The 7,279-nt window shown below is 35.9% G+C and overlaps 1 pseudogene across 1 annotated transcript; it reads right to left on the bottom strand.

Moving 5' to 3' along the window:
- Nucleotides 1–361: 361 nt before the first annotated feature.
- On the bottom strand, nt 362–6,193 carry LOC148203353 (protein LONGIFOLIA 1-like; annotated as a pseudogene). The gene is made up of 5 exons (XR_015784087.1): nt 5,179–6,193; nt 4,576–4,646; nt 2,071–4,182; nt 1,793–1,943; nt 362–1,302 (listed from the first exon to the last, which is right to left on the bottom strand). The product of XR_015784087.1 is annotated as a protein LONGIFOLIA 1-like (transcript).
- Nucleotides 6,194–7,279: the final 1,086 nt, after the last annotated feature.

The raw sequence follows: 7,279 nt of genomic DNA, 5'->3' as shown, positions 1-7,279 counted from the left end.
AATAGTCTCTTCCTCTTTAAATTTCTTCAACCTTTTACGTTTGTTGTTCCTTGAACAGTACATAAAAGAATTGTTATAAAAAGTTGAAAAATGTATAAATGTTATTTTATCTATATATTTAACACGAGATCAAAATATTTATGCCAATATAAGTATAATAATTATTTATTTAAATCTAGATAGTAACTTAAGTTGCAAGGTATTCATGGCATGAAAATTAGGAACCATTTCCATCAACTCAATATGGAAGAAAAGAGAAACACAAAGATGTTTTAAATAAGGAACCTTTAGTTTGTTATGTATTATGTATGCCATAAATCCATGGTATCTCAAATTTCTTTACATCTTAGCAAAAAAAAAATAATCAAAGCTCTAATAAGAAAACTTATATGCCTTGAACCAAGAATATTTTATAAGCAAATGACAAGAAAATTATAGAAATCTAACATCAGTGAGAAAGGGAATAACTGAACAAACTACTTTCCAAATAGCTTCCTGCGCCTAACTGATGGCTTGACTCGCAAACCAGATGATTCACCAATCACAACTTCATCAACCAAGTCTTTGAATATAAGTCTCTCAACATCCAACACAATCCCAGGTAAATAACCATGAAATCTGTCCAACTTTCTGAGCCAAGCATAACATCTTGACACAGCATACTTTTCAGATCATCATCTTCATCTTCTAAGCAGCATTCTGGCTTCTTGGCTTGAATTTTTTCGATCTCAAAGCATAGTTCTTTGAGGAGCTTTTGAGCACCCAAGGTTTTCTTAGTGAGTCTGTTACTGTTAGGCAGAAACCATGGCTCTAGGGATGAGCCTAATTTGGCACCAAGAATCTCATTCACAGAATCAAAGATGAATTTCCTGTGAAATTTCTCTTTGTTCAGCTTCATGTTAGAATCTTTTTCGGCGGTGCTTTCTTCTTTTGAAAGCAAACTACTTGCCTTGGTCTGTTCCAAGACAAGGAATAACTCAGGGTTAATGGGATTACCCGAAGAGTGAAGTTGAAATGTCAGCAACTCGGAACTCAAATCTCTGAGTAAGAGGCCTGAAGCTAATAATATTTCAGAGATGTATCTGTGATCTGGATTTGAGTTTTCACATAGGGAAGCAATGTAATCAATTCTAGCTTCATCGTGACTGGAGTTCAGCCGTCGAAGCTTCTGAACAAGGTGGTCTATGTTTTGTAATTTTTTTCGATTGATCTCTCCTGATCCCATGCTGTGAAATGAAAGGCTTTCTGCTGGGTTCCATTGATCTTTAATCTCATTTTCTTTGGATTCTTGAGCATCATCACCTGCAAATTTGATATTATAATTAGGAAGGTGAAAAAGTTTCACATGATTACAAGTGATATCTATTGGGAAAATCCTCAGGACATGCACATTAGGCAAGGAAGAATTTACAAGCCAAAGTTTTCTTAATGGCATGGCCCATAATAATTTTCAATGTGTAACGGATGTGCTTGCTCTCTAGGTGGTACCAATACCATTGTTACCTTTGACAGCAACTAATTCTAGATGCACATACACTTCATATCACTTGAGGCTCAATAAAAAACAAATGATCCAATCTGATCAACTTCGACTTATCGTATTGATACCACTTGTCAGTCCCTCGTTTAACAAAGCATTTCAACTTTTTACTTGTGTAAACATCTCAAAAATAAAATGGATAAGAGTGAGACAAATCTGCAATTCATCCTAATGCTGATCTGATTCTGAAAAAATTAAGATTTCGTCCTACAATTTTATTTAGTATCTTTATCTATAAGACAGAAACTATACCTTTTGAATCTTCAGATATCTGCTTTACTGGGGATGGCACATCATCTCTATACACCGATCCATCAAGAACTGAGATAGGACTTGGATGTTCCGGAGCATCTCCTCCAAGTTCTGCAACCGACTCATCCTCATCCAATCTTGGAGTTGATTTCTGGAACAGTAAGCAAGATATACACATTATCAACTGGTAAAAGGAATATACTATTTGCTTAAATTTTCAATTTTATCACATTGTGCTAATCAGAAAGCTTGATTATAAAGATGAAAATGGCTCCTACTTTTGGCGCTGTCTCTGAAATCAATTGCTTCACAGCCTTCAAAGAAGGACTTTGGCTGTCATCAATTTCAACAGACTTTAAACTACTTGTGACTTCGACTTCCATCTTTGAGTTGACAGTTAAACTGTCTGATTGCAAAGAAATTTCATCCCCCAGGCAACTTAAACTTCTTGATTCGTTGCTTATCTCACTCAGTTGCTCATCATTATGCCGCGAGTTCAGAGTTTTGGGTCTTTGTTTCCCACCTGGTGAACCTGACTCTGTTGCCTTCTTACCAGATTGCCTTCTGAGTTTGGTTGAATCTGATGGTGGAGCAGGTGGACGAGATCGCTTCTCTAACTCCAACTTCTTCTGTTGCAATCTAGGGCTCACGGTTCCTGAGTGCTTCACAGAACTTTGGCTATTTTCTTTTAGATGTTGCTGAGACCTAGATTGAGATTGTGCAGATCTAGTAGTCTTACTACCATTTGCTTTCTTATCAATGGAACTGGCAGAAGCATCCCGATGAATGTTCCTGGGAGACTGATCTTTTGCTACTCGAGTAGCAGATGTGCTGGTTCTATTATCTAAATATACACCAGCATTCTGGTGTTTCTGGGAAACAGAAAGACCACCAATAGGAATGACTGAAGAAGCAGGAATTGCAGTTTTCTCAACAAGCTTTGCTGGCTTCATTATCACTATTGGGGATTCAAAAGCCCTTGCTGATTCAGTTCCCTTGATTGTGGATGGTAGAAAATTGTTTCTCTGAGAGTTTTGTTGCCTTAATGACCTGGTATTCTGATCTTGGCTGGTAGCTCTTTGGTCATAGTCATTTTGACTTCCAATAACATTTGGAGCTTGTTCTTCTTTTCTGCTCTCTAATAGTCCCTTTTCTTGCATTGCTTCAAGTATCTGTTTTAATGCTCTGAGATCCCTTCCAGATTGTTTGAATTCAAGATCCTTCAACCTCTTCTCTATCTCACTATAAACTGAAGGAAAGCTATCTGGTGCTCTCGCTGGAGCTTTTACACCCCTTAAATTCAGTTTCTGGGAGCTTCGATTTCCATCTTGCTGCTTCCATGGTGCTGGTTCAATGGGAAACCTTGAACTTGAGATGGGTTTCATAACTAGATCAGGATTTTTTCGACGAGGGGAAATTGGGTCTTTCAAAGAAACTTTTGGAGAATGAGAAACTCGGAGTGGCCTGGTTAGTCCTTGTTTTGATGATCTTGGAAACTGACTATTATCTTGTGCTGAGTATGTTTCAGTTGAACATGGTTGAGTGTCACCAGCCAAAGAGGAATCTGGTAATGCTTCCAAGCCCATTAGTTTTGCCACAACACCAGGTGGACGACGGGGGATTGTTGAAGGCTGTTGTAGGGTAGAGAATTTGTCATTTGATGTGGGTGTGCCACTGTAAATGTTTCTTGATGGGTGAGTAGCTGAATCAGAACTGTAAGGGCGTAATGAACCTTCCTTACTATCCAGTGAAAGTCTAGGAAGCTCTTTTAGTTTTGGTGTGGATTTGATGGTCTCTCGTGATTCAAAGGACAAACGATTTATTTCTTTTCCTTCATTACCAAACCAAGAAGCATCCTTTGCGTTCGAATGCCAGGGTCCATCTTTTACATCATGTGATGATCTTGGAAGTTCTTTAGTTTCTGCATAATACCAAGGTGCTTCTCTAAGTTTAGCAAGGACTCGGATAGACTCCTTTAGATCAATAGGAACACTTTGTTTTCCATCTATTCCACCTCTATAAGATCCATCAACAGATTTGGGCAACTGCATAGGACGAGGTGAATCCCTGTGCTTCATGGCGTTAATGGCAGATTCTTCTTTGCCTGTAGTCTTCACTGAAAGCCCTCGGGCTTCCCTATACATAGAATCTTTCACCACATCCCTCAGGTCAAGGGAGTTACATCCAAAATGGGAAGAGATGGTTGATTGGTTCATGGCTGCATCCCTTGAAGGAGTTTCAGGAAAAATAATCCGGTCAAATGGAGCCTCTCCTTCAGCCTTGCAGTCCAAAGAGGACACTGATGATGAACAAGAAGAGAATGATGCTCTTGATGATTCGGTTGAAATTCTCTGCCTTTCATTCACACCCTTGTTTAAGCTGCTAGTATCCTGCAATGAATTCAGTTTGCTCCATAAGTTCAGTTTCATGTGAAAACTGTCATATTCCTTGATAGTTAAAATAAATGCATCAACATCAGAAAGTATCTGTCGACTATACATGAATTTTTTTTTCATGAAAAAGAAAAAGAAATTATTGTGCAGAAGTCCATGAGATGAGATGATAAATATAGAAAATGATTAAAATATGCTCAAGTCTTCACCTTCTACATTTGTCTCCAATAAATGGCAGTTAAATCAATCATAAGTGATGGATAGCATATCATAGAATCAGTGAATGCACACTGATATCGTAATAAAACTTTTCTCCCTCAATTTAAAGCCTAATTCAATCATTTTTAACTACAAAACAGTAAAAAATGTGGGTAAAAAGAAGGTTCGTACTGTTGTTGTTTGGCGATGGTGTATATTATTAGAATCTCTTTCCAAGCTTCCATAACTGAAGTGCGAATTACCTAAGGAAAACATAAGCATTAGATGCAAGTTGGAAATTATTCCAATGAAATTGAAACATATGACAAGAGCCAACAATAGTAATGCAAATCACATTAACTGACCACTTCACACAGAGGATCACCACATACAAAACAACAAAGATTTATATTGAACTTACAGTCAATACTATAAAAATAAAATCTCTTTCAAAAAGTATCTTTCAAGGCCTTGTTCTGTTACTAAATACAATGGAGTAACCAGATGATACAAAATTGTGAAAAGAAATGCAAAAGACATCCCCTCTCTCTTCCAAAGTGGGAAAGTCAGATGCTAATTCATAAAAAAGAAAAAAAATTACGATACACAAATGCAACTAATACTGATATAAGATTAGCATCCATGTGATAAGATCAATTAGTAATCAGAACTATCACTAAAGTCAACGACTTGAATGATAAATTATATCAGAGATTGCCAAGTGGGAAAAACAGAGAAAAACAAAAAACACAACTGAATTAGTAAAATTGAATATTGTTCCTATTAGGGGAATACCAGAAGGAAGCCTCTTCTGGGCAATGCGGCGAGCCGTGAGAGCATGGTGACGATCAAAAAGCTGAAAAATCCCAGTCATGCATCCTATCTGCTTCTGCAGATCTGGGTTTTCATCTGCTAAAGATTGCAGGAGTTTTGCTGCCATATCAACCTTTTTCCTTTTCACTTGAACTAGACCCCCCAACTACCACAATCAGTTACACCCTCTTCATAAAGCTGTATAATTTATTACTCTTAAATCTACTCACACAACACTGCTAAGCTCAAACCCATTTCCGAAAAGGAATATTATTCTAGTGCAAAATAGAAGAATACAGAATCCAGAAGTTCACAAACCCACAGGGACCATCACTGTCCTGAACCAAAATCCACTGTGCTCAAAAGATAAATTAAAAGAATCTCCTCTCTTTTCGTCAATTATATCCAGTCCTAACCCTGTCAGTTACAAAAAGAATGAAACAGTTTCCACAGTTCTGTAGTCTTAAGGGAAGCATTCAGAAAGATAGATGCTTTCCCAGTTGCAGGCAAACAATTTCCAATAAAAATACAGAAAACACCATCCAGCAAATTTCCCCAAATTATACAGATTTGGATCCTCACAACACGAAAGGTGAAAACTTTATCTCACTGAACCATACAATTCATGTTTTGGTTGTCAAAGTTATCCCACAACCTCCTCGCTTACAAAAGCGAAAATGCAAGATGAAAAGGAATATCCCAGAAAGCTTAATCCCTTGGCACCCGGGCTTGGAAGAAAACCTTGATGAGTTTCAGAAAGGAAACCACACAAAACCCGTCAACAGCCACAAACAATGCAGATAAAGAGAGAGGGAATGATAATCTAACACAGTCTTACAGTGGACAGAGAAGAGGCAGAGAAAGAAACAATTGAAAGGGTGTCTGTCTGAATGGAAGGAGGGACAGAGATAAGAGAAAAGGGTGTTTTTTTCTTAATATTATTTTTTCCTTTGGGCATCTTAAGAATGTGCAATAGCAATCTGGTTAGAGCTGGCAGAAAGGTTTTTCCTTTATTTAATTTAGTTTTTGTATTTTTATGAATTTGTTAATGTGTTATTGGGGAGAGGAAGAAGGGTGAAATGTTTGTGTGGGTCATATGTCACGTAGACTCTCCCAAGAGATCACAAGTGCATGATCCATCCATGTGGGATGAAGATGTGCGGGTGTGGAGTTGTCTGCATGTGCATGTGATCCTGTCAGGATAGAAACAGAATACAGAGTGGGTGGAATGTGTGTGTGTTACACAAACCAATTTCTTCAACATATCGTCACAATTAATTTAATTTAAATCAGTTTAACTATTCTTCATCATTAATGACAAAATTTAATATTTTACATTAATAAATCATTTATCTTTAACTTAAATTTATAATATAGTAATTGTATGATTAATTGTTATTTTATAATATTCTTACATAACCTTTCTTTTTTTATGTTCTTGAAAAACCGAAGGTACCAACTCTCGTGCAATCGTATACTAATTGATTACTAACATTGTACAAACCACTACAATTTAATTAAATATTATAAATTACGATGTTATTTTTTAAGTTTAATGTATTTTATTATATATTATAAAATAGTATGTAATAATTTATATAATGAGTTGACTGTATATAAAAAAATATGATATAATATCCATCCGAATATGATATAACATCCATTCGAAAATGTTTTATTAAGTATATTATTTTAACAATTTACAATTTGGAGTGGCAAATTAATCCTGCAGATATTAATGAATTTATTTGTTTTTAATTGTACAAGAGATGTCGAATATTGTTACACAAGAAAAAGTACTGAAGAAACATTTAATGCAAGAAATTTCAATCTTCTATTCATTTGAATTAGTATTCTATTCAGTATAAATAGTTCAAAGTTATAAATAGATGTTTATTTTTAAAAAAATTAAAATTGGTGTAGTATTGAATAAATAAACTGAATTCTTTTTAATTTATCTGAGTACAGAAAAAAAAATGAACTTAGTATCAAACAAAAAATGATGCTTCCTCTCTTATTACCAGTTACCAGCTGCAAAGTGCAAAGTTCAGCCTTTCTTTTTCAAACAGTTGTCAGGTAGTGA

The sequence above is a fragment of the Vigna umbellata genome, chromosome 2 (genome assembly GCF_029865625.1).
Source record: "Vigna umbellata cultivar VRB3 chromosome 2, Vumbellata_1.0, whole genome shotgun sequence".
In the NCBI taxonomy this organism is placed as follows: domain Eukaryota; kingdom Viridiplantae; phylum Streptophyta; class Magnoliopsida; order Fabales; family Fabaceae; genus Vigna; species Vigna umbellata.
This window is presented reverse-complemented; position numbering and strand designations above follow the sequence as displayed.